The 24,685-nt window shown below is 47.7% G+C and overlaps 1 protein-coding gene across 15 annotated transcripts in view; it reads left to right on the top strand.

The window, feature by feature from the left end:
• The window catches only part of TNXB (tenascin XB), a 743,838-nt gene that overhangs the window by 424,007 nt on the left and 295,146 nt on the right, over window positions 1–24,685 (top strand). The gene's annotated exons all lie outside the window — the stretch shown is intronic.

Below are 24,685 nucleotides of genomic sequence, written 5' to 3'. Positions count from 1 at the left end.
GCTGAGCGGAGATGCCTTTGTGGGGTCAGCAGAAATGTACGCAGCTGTACAGATAGGCTTGGCCTGTGTTGTCTAGTGTTTTGCATATGGTGATGTTGTTCCAGATTCTGGGTACATAGATGGAAAAGGCCAGTTGCACTGTGTTTTATTTTTTACACTTCCTAGTCAGCAGTGTGATGATGTCCTGGTGGTGGTGTGCTGAGAACCACTAAATACGGTGACCTTGTCTTCCTTGATAAGTAGGGCACTGGTTGTGATGGCTTTGCAAATTACGCAGCTGGTTTTGAAGATAGTGTTGACTGTTAAAGTCAGCCAATGGAGTTTCATCAGGATGAGAGTGATGTTATCATATTTCCTGAGGCCCTGGGAATGGTATGTAGGATGCATTTGAGGGGTTCCATTTTGGACAAGAGTGGCAATGGAGCAAGGTGTTACCTGCATCCAGATGCCACAGTTCTGAAGTCGCTTTATGAAGAAATGGTTACACTTTGAAGAGAGAGGTGGTAACAGGTCATCTTCGTGTTTTTAGCAATGTGTTCCTTGAGGGAGATAATACAAAGCAAGGCCCTGTTGGTACCAAAAGCAGTTCTCTAGAACCTACATTTCTTTAAGGGGCCCAAAGGTATAACTCAATACACAACAAAAGGGAAAACACATAGATAGGGCAGAAATTACTGCACACAACATGTATTATGTCCAAGGTACATTAGACAATCTATGTACATGTCAATGAAAGTTGCTCCAGCATGTGCAGAAGTGTGACGTAAGTGCTCATGCTGAGTGATATTTGAAGGATTAAGTGACTAAAGGTAAGTTGAGGTTTTGTCCAGACAGCTACAGGGCGTCAACATTTCAACCCCATATTTAGCATGGTCTCTTGTATCTTGGGCATAATATATGCTGTGCAACAATTTCTGTCCTGGCTGGAAAGACGGTCACCCACACACTCATCACCAGCATATTCGACTATGGCAACGCACTCTACGCTGGCATCACCGAAAAACAGATCAGGAAACTACAGAACGTCCACAACGCTGCAGCCAGACTGGTCCTCGACATCCCACGCCGCAGCCACATCACTTAACACCTGCAACAACTCCACTTGCTCCTAGTCAACAAGAGAATCACCTTTAAGCTCCTCAAACATGCCTTCAAAGCTCTCCACGATGCAGGACCAGCATATCTAAACCATTGCTTTTCATTCCACTTACCGCCAGACAACTTTGCTTCGCCCAACGTGCCCTGGCCACAGTCCGACGAATTCACAGGACCAGAACCGGAGGAAGATCCTTCTCCTACCTCGCCACCAAGACCTGGCTGGCCACCTTAGGCATTCCCTGTCACTGACCCAATTCAGGAAGGATCTCAAGACCTGGGTCTTCAACTGAACCTCCACACCCAGACGGATCAGCAGCCCCACCCCCCCTCAGCACCTTGAGACCCTCACGGGTGAGTAGCAGCGCTTTACAAACCCCTGATTGATTGATTGAGGCTAGCACGGGTCCCTTGAGAGGTGAGCGAGCCAACAGATTAATAGGGAGAGCAGACCCAGAGCCGATCCATGTGTGTGGCTCAGCTCTTAGAGCCAATGCATGAGCCGAGCCCTGCAAATCATACAACATTATGTAAAATATGATAAAGTCTCTTAAAAATTAAAAACTATTGTATTTCTTTAACATGTGGAGGCTTTGACAATAATAAGTCACATAATAGCTCCTCTGAGAAGTCCGTATTAAAAGTGATTCTCAACAGGAACCATTAGTGAGCCAAGATGCACTTCAGTTGTCATGTAAACCCTTTATGTGCCCCAGAGTATTATAGAGCAACAATATAGTCTATTAAATCAAACACAATGGGTTTCTGTACAACTGGTATTCTGAACTCACGAATTTGAAACTGCTCTCATACACGATAATGAAGAAAAATGAGTTTTGTTGAAATAAAATATTTGCCTAAGATTACACAATTTAAGCAGGGAAGCAGTGATCTGTCGAAGTTTTCTGGTTTCACTTTGTACAAATTGTACACTACATGGGTGTCTATTTGTTTTTGTTTTTCCATTTTTCCACGATTTGTTTTGATATCTTTGTACATTTTTCTGCACAAACTCGCTGCGCTTTACATGAGTACTGGCTACATTACACAAGGTCGCATTCATGCTTTATAGGTATGGTGAGATTAAGTGTTTCAACCAGATTCACAGGATGTTGAGCTGACACGAGACTCAAACTTGGTTCCCCAGGTCCAGATTTACAGCTCTGGCCCTAATACCACATCCTAAGGAACAGGGCCGGATTGACTACCGGGCGATTTAGAATGCTGCCGGGCTGGGGGCTGATTTCACTGCGATGGGGGCTGATTTCGTTCATGGAGACCTGCGTGTACTTCGAAATAATTCAAGCAAAACGAATTTCGTTCAGTACACTCAGGACCCCATCAACGGAATCAGCCCCCATCTCAGCAGCATTCCATAACGCCCGGTAGCCAGTCCGGCCCTGCTAAGGAAAGCGAAGGTGCCAGGTAGAAGCCACTTGGATAGTTATAGCTCGAAGCTCTAAAAGGACCTCGAGCTGAGCCAGAGCCAGGTTTCAGGTTAGAGCCTGGCTTAAGTTTTAAGTTGCTCGCCCAACTCTGCATACCAATGCTTACTCAACCGTAGGTTGAGCGCGCGCAGCCCGTTTTCTTCTTCCCTAGTGTGCTGCAGCATTCTGTGTTGTCCTGCGGTCCAGTGCCTGTCCTATCAGCTGTGCCCGAGGGCGGTTTCATTTTTTTGGTGTATAAGTGAAGGTCTAGTGCTTCTTCAGTCTTCTACCTAAATTGGCCGGAATACAGACCGGAGCTCAGTCTATTCACCTTCGCCTTGGGAGATCTAACAGTAGTGAGTTAGACCCTTGTTTACTGTAAAAAGGGCAGCTACAGGCAAGTCTTCACATCTGCATTCTGGCTTCTTGGCTAGAGCATCCAGTATGGGAATTCTTTCAGCAGTCCCAGAGCAATTGGGGATACTGAGCCTAGATTGTAATAATCAGAGGCATTTACGGCTGATATTCTGGATTTAGTCTTATTATTGAGGCCAAAACTGAGCACCAAGTACACCTCTTTTACACTTGACCAACTACATTTTAGTAATCATGCTAATACCAGTGATGAAGAAGCTATGCAATTGTAGCACATGTCGCAGTTGGGCGAGTCCTGTCTTGGGTTCATCCGTGATCCCAGACACTAGCCCCCAACAAAAAAAGAGCTCAAAACCCAGCTTGGTTGCAATAAGTCAGGCAACATGGGCGTCCTCATCTGTGAACATGAGGGGCCGCTTCTACTCTGTGCAGAGCTCAGACTGGTGAAACTCCTGTGCACAGGCTTAATATGATGGTTTGCACTTTCACCGGGTGGCTTCATGGCGCTGAATAGACCGAGTAACTACCAAAAAAGAGTTTAATTGTATGCTTGCACAAACAGCCAGGTCTTAAGAAGGCCTCTGAACTTTAAGATGTCAGTGCAGAACCGGATTTCCAAGGGGAATGAATTCCAGAGTTTGGTGGCAAGGACCGCAAATCTGCGGCCTCCCTGTCTAACTCGTTTGAAAGTAGGAAAAGTGAGTAACGAGAGATGGGCAAAGCGAAGGTTTCGACTAGGAATATGTCTATGAGCCAATGTAATTTTCTAAGCAGAGGCGTAACTGATTGCCATCTTGGCTGGCGGGATATCAGCCGTGCTGCCTGGTTCTGAACCAGCTGCATCCGTTTAAAGAGATAGAGTGGCATCCCTAAATATACTGAGTTGGCATAATCCAAATGCGACATAACAGTGGCAATCATAATGGATAAGGGCATCGTGAGTGAAGAACCGATGTATCTTTCTAATCTTTCGCAACTGGAAAAAGCATTTAGAGATCACATTACCAACCTGTGATTTTCATGTAAGCTGGTTATTGAGGGAGACTCCCAAGGTTTTAGCCAAAGAGGAAGGGGAATGTGAAGGACCCAGCGCTGGAGGCCAGTAAGAAGGGCTACAAAATGTATAACTGTCCCCTGTCAAAACGATCTCTGTTTTCCCTGAGTTTAATTTAAGATGGTTATGGTCCATCCACTGTTGTATATGCAGCATGGTGGCCTGAAAGTCCGACACCGAGCTATGGGAGCCATCTATCTTAAAGACCAACTGTAGGTCATCCGCATAGTTAAAACTGTCACATTCCTATCTAAAAGAGATTTAATCAAGGGAGAAATGTAAATATTAAACAAATGCGGAGAGAGTGCCGATCCCTGTGGGACTCCACAAGTGATTTTCCGCGGTGGTGCCAGAAAAGGCACTTGGCGAACTGCCTGATACCTGTCATCCAGGAATGAAGCAAGCCAGCCAGCAGCCACGCCTCCAATACCCGCAAGTCCGACACGGTCGACCAAAATAGCCTGGTCGACCGTGTCGAACGCCGCGGATAAATCCAGCAGTACCAACGCATGGGGAGAACCCATATCAGCCCGATCTCGGAGAGTATCCAGGACTGCCAATATGACGGTTTCGGTGGAGTGAGCCACCCGAAACCCTGCCTAATGAGGATCAAGATAATTGGATTCCTCCAGAAAATCAGAAATGCTGCTCGCTATGTGGGCCTCCAATATCTTGGCAAGAAACGGAAGCAAGGTAATAGGGCGATAATTGGATAGGAGCGTAGGATCAGCTCCAAGTTTTTTTAAGAGGGGTACAACTATGGCTTTCTTAAAAGCCCTAGGGACTTGGCCAGTAGATAAGGAGACATTCAGGAGGGTAAGAACAGGGCCAGAGAGAACTGTAAGGCAGTCTTTGAATATGTGGGGCGGGCAGCTGTTAGGGGGGGCACCCGATTTGACTGTAGTTAGGAGTTTCTGGAAGGTTTCAGTATTAATACTAGGAAAGTGATTAAGTGTTATATTGCTAGTAGGCGGAGCAGGGGAGCTAGGAATGAAAGGATGCTTAGGGATATTATCATTTATGGTAGTGATTTTATCAATGAAGTAATCATTGAGAGCATCGCACAGTGTCTGGGATGGAGGAACCTTTAATAAGATTCTCTCTGGGTTGGAGAGTTCATCAACTATATTAAATATTTCTTTAGAGTTTTTATTGGAATTGGTGATACGTAAGGAAAAGTAGCTGGCTTTAGCGGTCAGTATGCATTTCTTATAATCTTTCCTGGCCGCAATATAGATACTTTTTTTCTCCGGACAATACTTTGAACACCACTGTCTCTCTAGTTGACGTAACGACAGTTTCTGATTTTTAAGCTCAGAAGAGAACCATCTTGGTGCATCAATCGGACGCGCTGTCTTTGGACTTATCAGCGGAGTATGCTTATTGCTAGAGTTCAGTAACCATTCAGAGATATTAATGTTGTATTCTACATAATTATAACAGGTATTCTAGCCCGCTGCCTCTAGCTGCTCAGCCAGAGTGTGTCTTAGTATTAGAATGTTGGTGTGCCTTTGATGCGGGGAATGCCTGGGTGACTGAGTGGGATGAATGTGGCAGTTGGGAGATGGGCTGAGCAGCTGGGGAGGCTGCTCCTGGTGGGGCTGGTACCACACTAGGCTGGCTGGAGTACAGAGATGTTGTTACCTTAACTGATGACTTAATAAACAAGACTTAAGAATACATCCTGGCTCCTGGTGTCTTTTCCACCAACGACACAACATTATTTTGGCGAGGAGGATGGGATCATTAAAAGAGGTGAAACTCAACAATAGAACAAATTGCGAATCTCTAGAATGCAGCGATAAGAAATCATTACTAGAACATATTGCTAAACGCTAGGATGCAGCGATGACAAAAATACATCACAAGAGAAAAACTTTCTGAAAAGGAAAGATGGTAAAGATAAATACAACATAAGTGCAAAATCCCCATCCCCCTTCAAACGAGATTTTTAAATTCATATAAGAACATTGCATTTTAACTCATATAAGAACATAGCATTATCTTCCACATACTCTGTAAATGAAAAGCACTATGACCCCAAAGGATAACCAAGAATAGTGCTAAAGATAAAATAACCTAGAACATAATCCCACTAGTAGGGAAAACCAAACAAATGGGTCGTCACCCATACTTTTAACCATAAAGGTACTGTGCACAACTGTAACAGGGATCCCACAACCAACCCCGCATAGGAGTACACCTAAGTACAAACTTGTGAAACAAGCACATGAAGCAACCCCCCTCGTGGAAGTTACATACCCCCATACAATATGAGTAACACACTGTCCCAATGGCGTCCAAAATGGTAACTAAGAATCCAACATGGGAACTAACTAAACCATGTACCAATCCCTTTGAAGAGATTACACTAAGTAGGAGTAACCAATCCTACTGCCATCCCTGGTGCGCGGGAATTGTTAATCTAGAGCATTTGTACACCTTAGAATAGACACACAGAAACACGCCGGTGAGCGACCTCTCACCCGAGTTGTAGCAAAACACTTTACCAGCACAACCCACAATTCCTGGTTACACTACACTAATAACATGGTCTAATAGTGAGGAACAAAACCAATGTAGGCAATAACAAGAATAATCACAAATTTGTATAGTAAAAACATGTTGTTACCTGAAATGAAAACGGACGTACTTGACTCAGAGGTTGTTACTGGTGGTAACAATAATATAACTTTCCCCAAATGCACCAAATAGGAGAGATTACTCTCACAATGTAAAATCGGCAGTCACTTACACGGCAGTCCGTGGTCTCAATGTTTGTCCCCTGAGACGGAGCAGTGTCAGAAAGCATGGAGAGAAAGTCTTCTTTATTTATAGAATTCCATTTCCTAGCAAGGCCACCTTTAGGCATGCTAAGTTTCTCACTTGGCCGAAAGCTGAGTGTAAATTTCAATAGTTGATGATCGGACCAACAACATGGCATAATGGTAGGAGTAGAAGTAGTTATGCCATTAGTCCAAACTTGATCCAGAATGTGCCCTTTCTGGTGAGTACGAGAGAGTACCTGTTGTGCGAAGTTTAAATTCATTAGAAGGTCCGACGTTTCAGACGAGTGTGGACCTTCATGAGGGTCATTAAACCAATAGTTAAGTCACCCACAAGTATGACTTTAGCATGATCAGTAACTAATTTCGCCATCTGATCACTGAGTGCTAAAGGAAAGGAAGGCATCTTATCAGGAGGCCTATAAAGTAGCACACAAACAAAGCAATCACACGGAGATTCAAACTTTATTACAATGTTTTCAGTGTCTTTGAGGGAGAGACTAGGTAAAGAGCAGACCGTAAGATCAAAGAGGATAATGGCTGCCACTCCACCACCTAGTTTGCCTGATGTGCAATAAGCGTGAATGATATAATAATTATTAGGAATGGCCGCTAACATATCAGGGCCAGAGTCATCGGTAAGCCATGTCTCAGTTAGCAGAAGAACACTAGGTTTCTCTGAGATCAACTGAGAAAGAATGTCCAATCTATGTCTAACAAGAGAACGGGTATTAAGATAATAGACTGTCAGGGACATACTTCCTAACCTAGACTGTATCTGTGAGGGTCTCTTCTAGATACCACATTCTATTAAGCACTTTGTGATTCTTCAGGAAAGGCCTCAACCTCAGGCACTCCTTTAGCACAGTATGTGCTCTAGGTGCACTTGGTTCATCTGGGACTCACCCGTCATTATTTATGGTGCAGGTCTTTAGTGGACTACATCAACCATCATAGTCTGCCACCTATTCAGCTCCATTCTTGTTTTATTGTAGGGCTCTCTGAATGCCCCTTCTCAGAAGTTTGTTGACTCCTTCCTAGGCTTCAAAAGGGCCCTCTGTCTCCTCACCTCAGCACACAGAAAGTCTCACCTACTACAAAGGATCCCTGGAATGTCCTAAAGGAGGCCTGCAGTGTACATCTGCTGTATGGGCTCTCTCCAGCCCTCCATCTTAGGTACCAGTAAGAGATAGTAAATGCAGAATAGATTTTAGTATGGCTATATCGATCGGTGTCTCACACACGCATTCTCTACCCAAGCAGACCGATTAACACATGTAACATCCATATCCCACAAGGATGGGCAATGAATAAGCTACATAACACTGGCAGACCTCTTTAAAAAGTTGGGAGACGCCAGTAGGTCATTTCCCCCAGCAGGGACAGGTAAAAAGGACGATTTTGCCACCTGAAACACTTAAGCTGACGTCACAGTCAGTCCTCTACACCCCGGCAAGCTTGCAGTAGTCACGTTCAATAAGGAGAGTGCACATGGTGTGTCTGCCCAGACTTCAGGGTTCCTCTCTTGGTCTCAATCTACGTCACACAAAAACTTCCAGTACAAGCATGATCGTTGTGTGTTCTGAGTCAGGGTTCTAAAAAAATACAGCTAGCTCGGATGTTATCGAGGCAGAGGTGCATGATCACCAGAGACATGCAAGGAATCTTTCTCTCTCCCAAAGCTCAGGCACTGACTGAAGGGGGCCAACAGCTGTGATCTATATCTGCAGTGAAAACGTGTGAAAGATGCACCAAGAAAAGCAAAACAAAAAGTTAGTTACCTGTCTCTATACTTCTCCTGTCCTGGCCTCTTTCACAGATGCACATGCTTTCATCTTCCTCATTGTGTAATTGAGTAGGGAGTCCCTCAGAACTTATAGAATAAAAGTACAATTTTAAGAGTAGCCTGGAAGTCTTTAAACTTGGCTACATTATTATTTTATGAATTACTAGCAGCCCGTCCCGACGTTGTCCAGGTATAAATTGCTGCCGGCCAGTAGTATATTGTTTTGTAGGATTTCGTTTTGATAGCATTTCTTATATGTGACAGGCCTGTGAAACGCTCCGATTCACAGTGCACTGCTGAGGTAGGTTTGGGTTTTGGGGTATAGTGGTATTTTTAGGGTTCAGGGCTAGGTTTGGGTTTTGGGGAACAGGGGTATTTTTAGGGTTCAGGGTAGGTTTGGGTTTTGAGGTACAGAGGTATTTATAGGGTTCAGGGCTAGGTTTGGATTTTGGGGTACAGGGGTATTTTTAGGGTTTAGGGATAGGTTTAGGTTTTGGGGTACAGGGTATATTTATAGGGTTAGGATGGGTTAGTGTTTAAGGGTGTTGGGGTATTTTAAGGAGTAAGGGTGGGTTATGATTATGGGGTGCAGGGGTATTTAAAGGGAGCAGGGTGGGATTAGCACACGATATGAGACATGGCATGAAGGGCGGAACGTACCACACACCCCCAGCGTTTGTCATGCCCCCAGCACACGCCCACAGCACAACGCAGACAGGCCCACAAGGGACTACTTTGCTGGCACGGTTCTTTTACCTTTTAAATGTATATGGATGGCGTCTGCATAGCCTATGTCCTTCTGCTGCAACTGCCCTTTCCAACGCTGTATTGGGTGTTGTGATTGGTGCTGTGGTTTCTGGGATTACCTGCCTCAAAGGTTTGGGCTCTCTCTTTATTATATTAGTATGGATTTTCAAAAAGACACAAACCTCAGCCAGTCAGGTGAAGACACTGTGAGCACCACTCCCGGTCAGGTGAAGACACCATGAACACCACTCCCCCTGGAGGCCACTATCGCTCAGATTTTTGTGTGAAATAATTATATTTGGTAGGCAAGCCTTATGTGGGAAACAGTGTGGGTTGCATGCTTATTCTCAATACTATAAAAGTAATGAAAAATAATGAAAGGTTAGCTGCTGCACTCACTCAGTTGGCGTTTGAGGCAGAAGGAGTAAATAGATGATTGACAAGGAAATATCTCCTCCTAGAGTTCCATAAATCTATTCCTTGGGCTACTGCAGAGGACAAAGGGCATAGGGCATGTTTCAGTTCTGTTTCAGTTTCAGAAACCGTCCAAACCAGGCACCATGCAAAGAGCACATTGTCTTCATATGGTCACCGTTTTTCATCCACTCGTGTCAAGGACAATTAGACAAAAGGCTCAACCACACAATTAAGGAACCATTATTATTGGGAGAGGTATGGTAATGCTAGATGGTAGGGATTTTGTTGATGCACACGTATTCTGGAACTTGCCCTCAGAGAAATGTGTGGAAATGTGTGATTTGTGCACAAAATCTGGGGTTTGCATGGAATTCTGGGTTAGAAAAGCTTGTGGGATTCAAGGAAGCGACACCACCCTGGACTCCCCTGGTTGTCTAGCTTTCAGAAATCCAAAAAATCAAGAGAAGGGAGGAAGAGGAAGTGATTCATTCTGCTTCCAAGCTTAATAGTTTATAATGAAAAGAGAATGAACCACCTATCTTGAAAAAGCCAGGGTCTATAAGAGCTGTCCAAAGGCACTCATACACTATAACAATGGGGGAGCGGTATATCTTGGTTCTCTGCATGAGAAGATTAGGTAACTGGTTTTATCATTGGGCCCTTTTCCGCCTGGGTTTCCCCTTCCCCAGGCAGTCAATCTTCCTCCACCTGGAGGGAGACCATCTAGTTCTTTGACGTTCATTACTTCGATAGTGTTAGCGGAAAAAAGTGATAAATTAAAAATACCTATCCAGTACTCTTGTTTTATTCTTCAGGATGAGGTAAGATTAAAAACAGTGTGAGGTGCTCTGGTGGATGTGTGAATGGTCCACCGCACATATATAAGGATGATTTCAGTGGTTGACATGTTTCAGTCCATGGGTCTCTCTAAAGATCAGTGGACTTTCATCAGGACTGTAGTCATAGCAATAACGTGATAGATCGCTTTGACACATTGGGTACGTTAATGTCGCTTACCCTTCTTCTTTATTATTTAATGTAATCGACGGGTTTATAGGTCATGGTTCTACCTATAACTTTATGGTATTTTAATTAAACTCCATTGGGTGCTGCGGGAGCTCTCTAGAATGCTACTTGCATGTCCTTGTTGAAGCTTCTTACCGCGACCCAGAAGTTATCCAAAAATAACTTCCTGGTATCGGTTTATTATCAATGTTATCAAGACTGCGTCCTTCTTTATCCGGTGTAGCTGTGCATGGAAATAATGGATTTTTGGCTCGTCACTGTGCAGCCTGCATAATGACCAAATCCGGCCTAGGATGCCCAATAATACATGTGGGCTAGTTCTCAGGGGCCTTATACTTTTTGTCTCACATTGGTACAACAGCTGGTATAGATGCTGGTGTTCCCATGAGCTTGAGGCCATCCTGTCACAGAAAATCCACTATTTGAATTGCATTAATGGTACTCTGAGTGCCTGGTTTAAAATCGTAGAGGAAACACTCAGCCTGCTTGAATGGCATAGGTCGATCAAAATGCTTGGAGGCACGTTCTAATAGATCATGAAAACCACCAATATCTGCGGGTGGCGAATCCACAGATGGTGGGGTAGGAGATGGCGGCATGGAGGCTATATATTTATCCAATTTATCATGAGCATCCAGATGAGTATGGATCTCACCTTCCTGCATCTGCAGATGATCCCTATCCTTGGTGCCCTCCGTGATGATGAGAGGTGGACAAAATACTTTTTCCCTTATGGAGTGCTTCGGCAAGCAAGGGTAGCGATAGGAGCCTCTTGAGGAGGCCGTGGCCGTTGAGCAGTATTAGCTCCACGAAAGGGCCTACATTAGTCGTCTTTCATATGCCGTAAGTCTGATACTAAAGAAATAAGAACACTAACAGAGGGTTCCCTGAGATGATGGCGTTCCTCCTCCTATTTGTCATAGGGGTAATGCTCCAGGAAGGAGTCAAGTCGCTGCACAGAGGAAGGATCTTTATCCGAGATTTAATAATCATCTGAAAGATAAGCAAATGGATCGTTGTCCTTGTCATCCTCATCATCTTGATATTTGACCCTTAACTGGGAGGTACTATAAGCAGGGTCAAATGTACCCTCATCCTCAGACTCTTGGAAGTCCAGGAGATGAGTTTGAGGTAAAGGGGATATTTTTGAGAAGTCCTGTATCTGCTTCGGTGGGTGCAGCAAGCTAGATTTCCCCTCCGTCAACGTGCCCGTCGACATGTTCGACGACGGTGCTGTCGACAATATTGCCATCTGCAATGTTGACGACGTGGAATGGGCGACCTTCGTTAGAGGGGCAGCCGTAGACACTGTCGGCGATGAACCAATGGTTGATGGTGAAATCTTCGTTGACGGTGATGATGCAATCAGTGTCAGCTGTATGCCTAACTATGCTGCTGCCGTTGACGTCCGGACCATCATCGTGGTGGCTGTCGCAGATGAGGTTGTCGACGGTGCGGTGAAGAAACATCAGCTTTCTTCATAGAGGGCAGAATCTTCCAGGATGAAGCCGGCGAACGGCAAGGTAAATAGTCCTTGAAATGAGTATGGGGAGCAGAAGCCGGCGCTGAACCAGGCGTAATAGGCTCCATATGGAGTTTTTGGGGGGGTTTTCCCTCAGGTTTTTCCTTTTCTTGGGACTTGGATCTTTTAGAGTCCTTACGGTGAGCAGAGGAGCCGTCTTCCTTTTCCTTGGAGGAATGAGCTTTCTCCTCCGGTTCAGACCATGAGTCAAGGCAGCCTTCTTCCGGACCCAGAGGAGCAGCCTGCCCTCCATATCCTTGAGGCTTTTGGCTGAAAATGTGCGGCAATATTGGCATTAGCCGGGTCTGGTGGCTCAGTGGACTAATGCATCCTCTTTAGGGGCCTGTGTTCGACCTCCTTGTCACAGGTTCAAATCCCTGTCGGGTCCACTCAGCCTTTCATTCGTCGGAGGTTGATAAAAATGAGTACCCTTGAGTTGGGTAACTACAAACATCTGTTATTCAACACTAAGATATCCTTCTGGTCGAACTTGCACATTACAAACACACATGTTATGTTATTCCCTGTCTTTATGGTCAGGGTAAAGGAAATATAGACCCTTTTTGTGGGGATATTCTGAGAAGTGTCTACACTTCCCAGAGGTCCTGTACGGCCTAAAAAGCCATCTTTTTAGGCTCTTACATATGACTTGAAAAGAACAGGCAAAGACACAGTTCAAGAGTACCTTAGATGTTGCAGAATAGCTGATAGCTGGAGAGCCAAAGTTGGATGAAAAAAACACTGTCACTGAGCAGAGCGACTCCCTATTACACAACGCTCAGTAAGAAATTTGAGGTATAGTGGCTCTGCAGGGTAAGGATACTCTAGGGTCTCTGCTCTGATTGGCTGAACTTTGGATGCCGTCGGTTTTTCATATGGAGGTCTGTGCTAATGTTCAAGTATTTTTACTGTTATCGAGGGACTCACACCATGATGACGGGGACGATTCAAGCATGTGAATCCATAAAAGATACAAGACTGGAGAAATGTGATTTCTGTTGAGGGCCATTTATGGGAGTCCTACACAATTTAGGATGAGTTAAAGGGTGTACAGAGTACATACATGTGGTAAATACCTTCTGTTATTGATGGGGAAAAACATAGTTGATGTATGAGTGATGTTTGTGTGTCTTGCCTTCTAGTGCACATTTTCCCAGTTAAATTTTGCCAGCTCGTTGGTGAAATGTGCCAGGGTGCAGTAGTTATATTATATTTTTGGAAAAACAATATTTCCACAAGTATCTGTAACTTGTAATCAGGGCCCAATATCGTTTCAAACCTTTAGAAACATAATTTCAGTGCCAGTGTCCACACAAACAACTACTGGTGCCCCCACTGTGCTACTTTGGTACAAAGAACAAATACAACCAGTAAACACCAGCACCAGCAAACAAGTCAACATTTTTCATAGTTCATGACATAAGGGAATGAATTTCCCTGACATCCACATATTTTCCCAGAATAGAGAGTAACATTGTTTACATTTAACTAAATCTCTCCAGAACTGGTATCTTTCATAGATTTCCATGCGTGAATCATTCTCTGTCATAAAGCTGAGGCTTTCACAGTAGCCTTCAAATGGCTGTAATTAGTCTCAAAGGCCTGAAAAGGCTATGCTCAGTGTCAGTTTAGTGAGCAAACAAACACAAAGTGGACACCTCAGTTGTCAGCTAATGAGACAAATGCATTCTGGGCATTACTCTTTCCAACAGGCCACCATACCTCACATTTTTAGCAAATGTGTTAAAGAATGCATAAAATGGGTGAGTTTCTGACTGGGACAGGGCGAGTTCGCAAGTTAATCTATGAAAGATAATGTTGGAGAAATGTTGATACAGGTAAGCAACTTGTTTCTTCTTCAGCTTTGTATGTTTGATAGATTCAAAAGTTTACAACATGGTGTTAAGAAGTATGTTGTCAAGTGAAGGAAAAAGACTTTAGGTAGAACATATAATCATATTTACATGGAGCAGAAAGAGGTTCTACGATTGAAACAGCTGTTGGTGAACTTCTTACCCACCTGCTGATTCTCTGATCGTTTCTGTATGCAATGAGTAGTACTTTCTCATTAGGTGGGGTGGAGGCTATTCTTTGTTTCTGCTCTACTGATGTACCAAAGGTACCACAGCATAGACTGCTGCTGGCACTGCTACACATCTAGTTGAATGTGCTGTCACTGTATTATTGATGGGACTATAAGCTTTTTTGACAAAAGGTAATGGCAGCAGCGACCCACCTTGCAATTCCTTGTTCAAAAAGAGAACTACCTTTCTGCTGAAGACCAAAGAATTTTAGGTTTTGAAGCACTGCAGTCAAAATTACAGGTTCATTCAGATGAAAGTCTGATGGCACTTTTGGTTTAAATGTAGTTTTAAATTGGTGCATAGCACAACACTGTTCATATGAAAACAGAGAAATAAATGGGTTCTTAATTAGTAAATATGTTGAACCTCCCTAACCCAACATGATAGAAATGTAATGTCTACTTTCAAACTGGCTTTTCATCAGTTAGTAAAAAAAGAAAAAAAAGCAGTTAATTAAAACCTTTACAAATAAGCATCTCATGTCGCACATTCGAACACGGGGCTTATTTTTCAAGCCCCTTGCTCTGCTGGTGTGTCACTTTTAATATGGGAAAAAGTGATGTACTGGAAGTACAAGGGGCTTGTAAATAAGCCTCACAGCTTAAAACTAGACTTAAGCTGCTGTTAGAGCGCATAAAATAGTGAGGATGCCTGGTTTCCGAGGGGATTGATTGCGGTCATTAAGCGGATAAAATAATACAGAATGAGCAAAGGTTTTATGGGCAGTGTCTCCGCCGCATAGCAAGAGCAGCGGAGGAATGAGAGCAGAGCTATATACCGAAGGATGCATGAGAAGTGCAGAGGGCAAACGTGGTTTTATGGTCTGTGCAAAGTTATAGCAAAAGGCTTGATCTACCCCCATAATACACATTTTTAGATAATTAGAGCAGTTGATCCAGAGTTACTGAGGAAGATGGATCCAAAGGATCAATAAGCCATCATTTTTATATCCAGGGCCAACATGGAAAGCGCAGATAAGAGCCAGCACAAGTCACCCCGAGGTTGCTACCAGTATTTGTGGTATAATACCAATGCAGCAGTGCGATTCATAGCCTACCTCTTTGTTTACTCACATAGTAATATGTGCCAGATGCATTAGAAAAGTGAATATATAGCACAGATGTTTCGCGTCGGAGTGGATAATAAGGGAGTAAAGCAAAGTGATGTAAAGTGCAGGAAGGTGTAAAGTGCAAAGTTAATTATTTTGACTTGTACAAGGCTGTTATAGTTGGCCTAAGCACTCCCAATCGTAATCATTTTGGTTACAAATGTAATGTAGAGAAACAGCATGTCCCAGGCTGCTACAGATGTTAGCTCTTAGCTGTCCTTCGGCAATCATTTTTGTGGCCAGAGCCAACAAGAAAGGTGCAGGTGAGAGTCAACACAGATTGTCCCAGGGTTGCTACTGATGTTTAAAGTATATTGACAGAGGTGCTACCGCAATGTTTGCAAAGCTCCTCCTAGGTACTCATCCAGTATAAAGTGCCAAGTAAATTAAAGAAACTAATTTATGAAACAGTTGATCTGTAGGTATCACTGGTGTTCATTCTGAGCCATCAACAGACAGTCATTTCCATAGCCGAGGTCACATTAAAGGTGCAAATATGAAGATGGCTCTAAAAGTTCTCAGTAGCAGAAGAGATATTCATAACATTCCTCTTGGGGTCTCGTGCAGTGGTAGGTGCCAAGTGCATTGAAACCTTTCATCAGTTGACTTTTTACTGTAATGAGTACTCACCTGGCTGCTGGAGATCTCGCTTTGGGTATGCTATGAATAGTTGTTTAAGGAATTCCTAGATTATTTACACAGAAAGTAGAGATGAATTGTCAATTGCACTGTAGAGCTGTGAAACAGAGAAAATGCGCTGTAAAGGAACTCTTTCTTACTAGCTAAATCCAGCAGATATGGTAGGATTTGGCTTGTCTAGAGGTTACAGGTTTCAGTGATTTTTTTGTGACTGTAAGCAGAATCTTCTCCATTTGCTCTTGTGAGTTGTATCATTTCATTAACACTGCTGTCTCATGAGCCAGGATGGTACAACATTCAGGTGAAATATCTTAAGTGGAGAACTTTAGCTGTTTAGTGGCTATGGGGATAAACTGATGAAGCTTGATCATGACTGAACTTTTCTGCTGCCCTGATGGTCAGAAGATCCAGTTGCTTACCCAGAAGGATAATTCAGACAGATGTTTGTGAACCGCTATGATGAGGCCAAGTTGGTGCTATACGAATCAGGAGAAGGGCTCTAGAGCTTGCGGATCACTTGCATGGCTGTGTGTAACCATGCAGCTAAGAGAGTCTGCCCACGTGTTGCTGATTCTTGGTTGATGTTCTGCTTACTTGTCACAACCAGTTCCAAAGACTCTTCCGAAAGCACCGATGACTTAGTTCATCCTTGTTTGTGTACATATAAAACATGGAGGTGGAGTTGTTCATCCTTATCAATAACTGCCAGAACAGAAGTGTGAGGAATGACTGCAAGTCTATCCTGATTGTCTTGATCATTAACACAATCATTAACAAGTCATTTACCTTCCTATTGATGAGTCAAGTTCATGAGTGCAACATTCCCAACCAAGATTTGAAGAGCCTGGTTGCAATTCTTTACCTTTTTTTTACCCGCCTTGCCATCGTCTGAAGTTATGAATTCTTTTGCCTGGCAGACATGCTTGTCATTATATTGTGCCTAATTCTGCTTCCAGGAACTGAATGAGCAAATGCCACGAGGGAAGGTTTTTCTCCGTTCAGATATAGGTCTAACGAGTGCAAGTCAGGCTTTCGTGACTTTTCCAGCAACCGAATGAGACTGCACTTTAACAAACCAGTTGTTCGGATAAAGAAACACCTGGTGATATTGTTAATTTGTGTATGCTGTCACCAGAGCCATGGACTTCATAAAAGTCCTCAGACCCGTCCTCAAGTCTAAAAGTAAGTCTTTGGGGGCGTGGCCAAGATGGCGGGGTGAGCGGACGCTTCCTCCCGTAGCTCCTCCGGCCCAGCTCAGCTCAAGCCCCGATTCCTGCGCTTCTCTCCCCCCGCGGCTGCACTGCGGGCGAGAGAACTGTGCTGGAGTTCTTGGGGCACATTTTGATCCTACTTTGGCTTCTGTTGCCCCGGGGGAAGTCCCCGAAAAGTTTGCTCAACGATCGCTCCGGGGAGTGGAGCCTGGGTCGCCCCGAGGAGAAGGACCTGGAGGCGGAGCGTACTGCGGCGCTGTCCGCGCGCCTCGGCTGGGCCGAGTGCTGAAAGCTGGAGACCCCGAGGGAGCGGACTAGACGGACTCCGCGGAGTGTGGAGACTTCTTGGCCGGCGCCCTTGTGGCAAGAACCATCGCTAGACGACAGACCCCAGCCCTGCGGCGGCGAGCCACCCCCCGGCCATGGGTGTCGGTGTGTGACGCCTTGCGGACCCCGAGCCTGGAAGCGAAGGACGACGGAGTCTGAGCGGTGCCCGGACCGGGCGTACTGGCCGGTGTTATTGGGAGACGTTAGTTCCGCATTTTCCCGATCCATTGCGGTTTGAGGGTCGCCCATAGCCTTGCTGGCCTGGGCTGCCCTCCTGGGTTCCGCCCTCCCGCCATCTTGTCTTTGTGGAACTGGAACTGGTGGCCCTCGCCCGCGCCTTTGTCATACGGGCGCTTTGGCTCATCCTGGTGCCTACACATCTGCTGTTCTTCCTGGGAGCACACGGCTGGAAGCCTCCGTTTTGATCATTGCTGACCGCCCTGACTGGCCCGATGGCCGTCTCGCCCTGACCCGAGCCGCCATTTTGTCGCCTATGGCGCACTATCCTTGTCCTTGGTGAGGACTTCACATCTGGTGCCCACGGCCAGCTGAGCACATCCACAGCGGCTGGCTTTGGGCCTCATTCAACACGGAGGCCAAGATGACTGGGAGGCGAGGCGCGGCACGAGGAGATCGCACTTCGCCGGAAATGCTCGGCAGGGCCCAGCAACTACGTGACATGACGCAGCCGTCCCCGGGGTCCTCCCGGGCCTCAACGGACGCCGCCGGAGGCGAACCACCAGTCACGAGGTCCTTCATGGAGGACTTATTCAGCTCCCTCAAGGAGGAATTTCAGACTCTCAAGACCGAAGTGGCCGGAGAGGTCCGTGAAGTGCGTAGAGAGGTCGAAGGCCTGGGCGAGCGGGTTGACACTGTGGAAACGGCGGCCCAACGTCGCGACGAAGAGATAGTCCACCTCCAACAGGACGTCCTCCGCCTACGGGAGCAGTGTGTCGAGCTCCAGGCCCACGCGGAGGACCTAGAGAACAGGTCCAGGCGGAATAACATCCGGGTGCGAGGCGTTCCGTCCACGGATGAGGGTGCGGACCTAGTGGCCTATATGCAGGACCTGTTCCGCGACATCTTGGACGAAGGAGCGGACTTTCCGATCCGCATCGACAGAGCACACAGAGTGGGCCGCCAGCGCCAATCATCGGCACCCCCGCCTGATATCCTGGCATTCCTGCCGGATTTCCCCCTAAAAGAGCGCATTATGACGGAGGCCCGCAGGAAGCAGCCACTGTCCTTCCGGGAACGACCCTTGGCGCTCTATCAAGACCTGTCCGCCATCACACTGCAGAAGCGGCGGTCTTTCCGCATCGCTACGGACTTTCTGCGGGAGCATGAGACGGCCTATTCCTGGGGTCATCCCTTCCGTCTTATCTTTCGATGGAATGGGGTGCTACATCAACTGCGCTCCCTACAGGATGTCTGTGGGGTGCTGGGACTCACAGCTACGGAGGAAGAAGGAGCTACACCTGCATGGAGGCGCCCTGAGCGGCGGGGCCGACGGAGATCGAGGAGGCGCCAATCGTCGGCGACAGCGAGTCGTCCTGACTCCCCTACTATCAGGGCGGATATGGCGGAGGCCCTGAGGACTGCGGCCAGGAACTTGCCTGAATCTGACGGCGTGGTCCAGACGGCCTAACTTTACTCCGGGGGGAGAGATTCTTAGCTTCCATGATGCTGGGCTGGGGCTGGGGGTTGGGGGGGAGCGGTTGGAGGTGTGTGGCTGGACGTCCACTTGACTGTTTTCTGCAGTCTCGCCCTCTTGGGCTAGACTGAGACAATGGGGTGCTTTTTCTTGTTTTTGGTTTTGGCTGGTTGCCATGGGTTGGTTTTGGGGGGGTTTAAGATCTGGTTTGATGCTGGGGGGGTCCCGTCCGATACTGTCCGAACACATGCGAGGCCGATCCTGGCCTTCCCTGCTCCCCTGCCCCGCGCGCCCCTCCCGCTGATCCCTCGCTTGCTGTATAGCGCTTTGCTTCCCTGTGAGCGATGCCGCCCCTGAAAGTAGTGACCCTTAACGTTAAGGGTCTGAATAACCCTGTAAAGCGTAGGGCGATCCTTTCCTTGCTGGAGGGGTCGCAGGCGGATATTTGCCTCCTGCAGGAAACCCATTTACTTTCTAAAGACTGCCATAGGTTGCGCTCTGCCAAGTTCCCCACGCAACTCTTTTCCTCGGCTGCGACTAAGACTGCGGGGGTGGCCATTCTCCTAGCCAGCTCCTTCAGGGGTGAGGTGTTATATAAACATGCCGAGCAGAAGGGGAGGCTTCTAGTGTATCGCATGCGTCTGGGAGGTGTTGCCTTTACGGTTGGTTCCGTTTACAGCCCAAATGACCACCAGGATCGTTTCCTGGACTCTGTGTTAGTGGACGTTACTGCCTCGCCCGATCGCCATATCATCTTGGGGGGAGACCTGAACATGGTCTTCGACTCCACCCTGGATAGGTCTGCCCAGCGCTTTCCGCAGACGGGGGAGCTTTCTAGGGCGGTGCAAGACCAGATTGCTGAGATGGATCTACATGACCTCTGGCGCACCATGCATCCCACCGATAGGGACTACTCATATTTTTCCCACGCACACCGCACTTATTCGCGGTTAGATTATCTCTTGGTGAGCGGCCCGCTTCGCTCGGCCGCCATGGCGGCGGACATCGGGGTATTGTCCCTCTCCGATCATGCGCCGGTCTCCGGAGTCTTTGCTTGGCCGGCGGCCCCCCCCTCCAGAGGGATGTGGCGGCTTCGGGACACGCTTCTCCATAAGAAATCGGTGGTGAAGCGAGTAGAGGAGGTCATCCGAGAGTACCTGACCCACAATGACAACTCCGATACGTCCCTGGCAACGCAGTGGGCGGCTTTGAAAGCAGTTATCAGGGGGGAGTTTATCTCCATTTCCTCGGCGGAGGACAAGGAGCGCCAACGCAAGAGGGAGGAACTAACGGCGCAGGTCAGGGAACTTGAACAGGTTCACCGCCGGACGGGGGCTCCTCGTGTTTGGAGGCAGCTGAAGGCGGCGCGGAAACTCCTCTCTGCGTTGGACCTGGACCGGGCGGAGTATGCGGCGTTACGCTTGAAGCATGCCTTTTACACCGGCGGAGATAGATGCGGTAAGCTCCTGGCCCATCGGCTCAGGGCTGCGCAGCAACGCAACGTAGTAAAAGAGCTAGTGGGAGTAGATGGGGTCCCGGTTTCCGGTGACGCGGAGGTGGCGGATTCCTTTCGTGCCTTTTACGAGGCGCTGTACGCTGCAGAGCCCTCCCCACCGGGAGAGGCTGAGACCTATCTGGACTCCGTAACCCTCCCGACCCTGGATTCCGCCCAGGCGGACCACCTGGAGAGGGATATTCACGTGGAGGAAGTCATCTCCGCTATTGCTCGCCTGAAGCACGGCAAGGCTCCGGGCCCGGATGGCTATACAGCCTTGTTTTACAAGACCTTCTGCCCCACTGTCGCGCCTCTCCTGGCTCGCTTATTCAATTCCTTCTCCGACCCGGGAGCTATCCCACCGGACCTTCTCTCGGCGACTGTGTCGGTCATCCCGAAACCGGGAAAGGACCGGACTCTGTGCGGCTCGTACCGGCCCATCTCGCTTCTAAATGTGGACCTCAAGCTTTACACGGGGATCTTGGCGGCCAGGCTGGGTCTACACCTACCAGGTTTGGTGGAAGCGGACCAGGCCGGTTTTGTACCCGGTAGGCAGACGGTCGACAACACCAAGAGGGTGACGCACGTGCTAGAAAAGGCCTCGCGCGTCCCGGGGGAGCGGATGCTGCTATCGGTCGACGCGGAGAAGGCCTTTGATAGGGTTCATTGGCCGTACCTCGAGCTGGTCCTTGGGAAACTGGGGATCGGCGAGAAGTTCCGCACTATGGTCTTCAATTGTTATAGGAGACCGTCAGCATCGGTCCGTGTCAATGGACACAGCTCTAGCAGCTTTGCCATTGAACGCGGCACGAGACAGGGTTGCCCCCTTTCGCCGCTCCTGTTTGCCCTCTATATGGAGCCATTTGCCCAGAGGATTCGCGATAACCCGGACGCTATTGGGGTGAAGATGGGGCAATACACGCATACTGTCAGCTTATACGCGGACGATGTCTTGCTGACCCTGGATGACCCCAGACGGTCGCTCCCTGCCTGCGTCCAGGAACTGAACTCCTTTGCCCGCGTGGCGGGCTTTAAAATGAATATGTCTAAGTCGGCTGCCCTGGACGTGTCGCTCTCTGTCGACACCAGGCGGGACCTCCAGCGTCTTTTTCCTCTGCAGTGGTCCTCCTCTGCGGTGCCTTACCTGGGAATTTTGCTTGCTCCCTCCCTGCCTGCAATGGTCGCCGCTAACTATTCCTCTCTGGGAAAAAAAGTCAAGGAGGAACTCGGCCGATGGAACAAAGGCCTGCTCTCGTGGCTGGGCCGTATCGCAGCGGTGAAGATGACGATACTGCCTCAGATCCTGTATCTTTTTCGCGCTCTACCTCTCCAGCCTCCTGTAGGTTGGATACAGCAGACGCAGGCAGACATCTCCCGCTTTGTGTGGCAGGGTCGTAAGCCTCGGATGAAGCGGGTCCTCTCCATGCTTGCCCCGGAGGCGGGGGGTCTCGGGGTCCCGGACCTCCGGAAGTACTTTCAGGCGGCGCAACTTCGGTACTTGGTGGAATGGAGCCGGTGGGAATCGGACAAGCATTGGCTCTTTCAAGATCAGGCGGTTGCGGGCCGTACCCTCCAGGAAGTCCCGTTCCTGCGGCGCACTCACCGCCCGCCTAATCTCTACGCCTCTTTTATCACCCGGGTTCCGCTGAGAGTGTGGGACGCGGTGTGTGAGCCTCGGGAACTCACCACTTTTCCATCGCCATTCACTCCCATAGCTGGCAATCCAGACTTCACTCCGGGTCTGGAACCGGGAGCTTTTTCCCACTGGGTGAGTGCGGGCTGCAGGGTGCTTTTCCAGATTTACGGGCCGGAGGGTGTGCTCCCCTTCCAGCAGCTCCGACAGGAGTTTGGCCTGACGGAGGGGGACAGACTGCGTTATATGCAAGTCCGCCACTGGGCTCTTCAACCCTCAGTACGCGATGTTGCTGCCCGTTCGATTACGCCCTATGAGCGATGGCTGGTGACCCGGGCCTCGGATGCCAAGCTCATCACCGACTTGTACAAGTTTCTCCAACCCCCGCCGTTTCATTACCATAACCCAGGGAGGGAGCGTTGGCACAGGGAATTGGGCAGGACCTTGAGCCACAAGGAGTGGGACAGGATTGCGTATCGGGCGAGGCACTCTGCGTATCACACTGGGCTGACGGAGACCTTTACTAAGGTGTCCACCTATTGGTATTACACCCCGGAGAGGCTTTACGAGATGCGCAAAATTGGCGATAAAGGTTGCTGGCGCGGCTGCGGACAGGAGGGCACCCTCACGCATATTCTCTGGGAGTGCCCGGTGCTGTCGGCCTATTGGAAGGAGGTCCTGGATGAGGTAGATAGGCATTTTGAGATCGAGCTCCCGCGCTTCCCTGCGTATGTCTTGCTAGGCCTCCCCAATGACCTGATGTACCCGCTGAGGTCCCGTAGGGGTAGGCAGATTGCGATTGCGCTAGGCTCCGCGGTCCAAAACATCCTTGTACTCTGGCGCACCCCTACTGCCCCCTCTATCACTGGTTGGCTCCACAGGCTCTGGCAGGTACTAGGCATGGAGAAGATGTCGCTAACGGTGGCTGGGAATGTTGACCAGTTTGAAGAGCTCTGGCACCCCTTTTTGGCACTGCTGTCCACGGAGTTTCGCGAGCTCACATGTCCACGGTACCTGCGACTCCTTAGGCTGACGCCGCCGGCGGCAACAGCGGAGTGAATGTGCGGGTTCGGGGGTCTGGGGCTGGGGGCGGGGAGCGGGGTTATATGCTTCTAATGCTGATTTTCGGACGGGGATGTTGGGGTATTGTTTTCTTCTTTTTCCTCCTTTGCTTCTCTTTTTTCTCTTTTTCTGGGGACGGGGGGTTGGAGGGATGGTGTGCTTTCTTTTTTATTGTGTTGCGGGACGCTATTCCAGCTCTGCCTCGCTTAGGGAGTGGGGGTCTACTGGGGGGTCATTCACAATGCCTTATTGCTTTATGACTTATGCCTTGTTACCCTCTGGGGCTTCCTGCCTCCCTCCTTTTCTTCTGAACCGCTGCAACATTCCGCTTCTTGTACTGTATATTCGCTTGACCTCCTATTCCCTTCCCCATGTTCTTTTTGTACTTTAATAAAATACTTTAAACCTAAAAGTAAGTCTTTATACTGGTCATGGCATCTGACTCCTCCAACCGTAAGAATTTGTGGTGGCTGGAATAGATGGGGATATGGAAGTATGTATCTTAAAGATCATACAATACCATCCTAGTGCAGTTGCAGTTCTTGCATTGTGCCATTCGAAAAGACTGCTTCCTCGGGTACTTTTTCAGATGCTGGGGATATAAACTGGCTGTAGTCTGGGTCTTTCGAAGTGTATAGCCTTTCCAGACCTTTGATGATGGATTCAGCTATCTGAAGGTTTCCCTGGGTCTCCCTGTTCGACATCAGGGAAAGATTCAAGCAAGTGACTTTATGAAGTGGAGATATAACAGGTATTGTTGGAGAATTAGCCATCATTTTATTCTTTTCTCTTGAAAGTAACTTTTATGTTGCAGCAAGCATTAAAACTTCCACTAATGTTTGGACAAACCCTTTTCTAATACTTCATGTAATCTAATATGAAATCTACATATTTGTATGCAAATGAGTATTATTTTTTGTGAAAGCCTTGGATACGGTCATTGTATGACATGCGTCATACAATAGGACATCAACTGTATTATTGATTCAAACCTCAGACTAATTAGAACATTTATATCTCATGATCCACGAAACAATAATTTTATAGCAATGCCCTAGGATTAAGAATGTATTTTCTTCAACAAGTTTATTAACTCAGCAGCTGAAATTAAAACCACTAGACCACATTTCAACTATCACTCATCCACCTTTCAACCTGGCCGATAGACCAATGGTCAGTCTTAACACTTGACCAGTGCTACACATATCAACATACCCATGAGGCCATGTCTCAAGTT

The sequence above is a fragment of the Lissotriton vulgaris genome, chromosome 5 (genome assembly GCF_964263255.1).
Source record: "Lissotriton vulgaris chromosome 5, aLisVul1.2, whole genome shotgun sequence".
NCBI lineage: Eukaryota > Metazoa > Chordata > Amphibia > Caudata > Salamandridae > Lissotriton > Lissotriton vulgaris.
The sequence above is the reverse complement of the archived record's forward strand: the minus strand, read 5'-3'. Positions and strand labels throughout refer to the sequence as shown.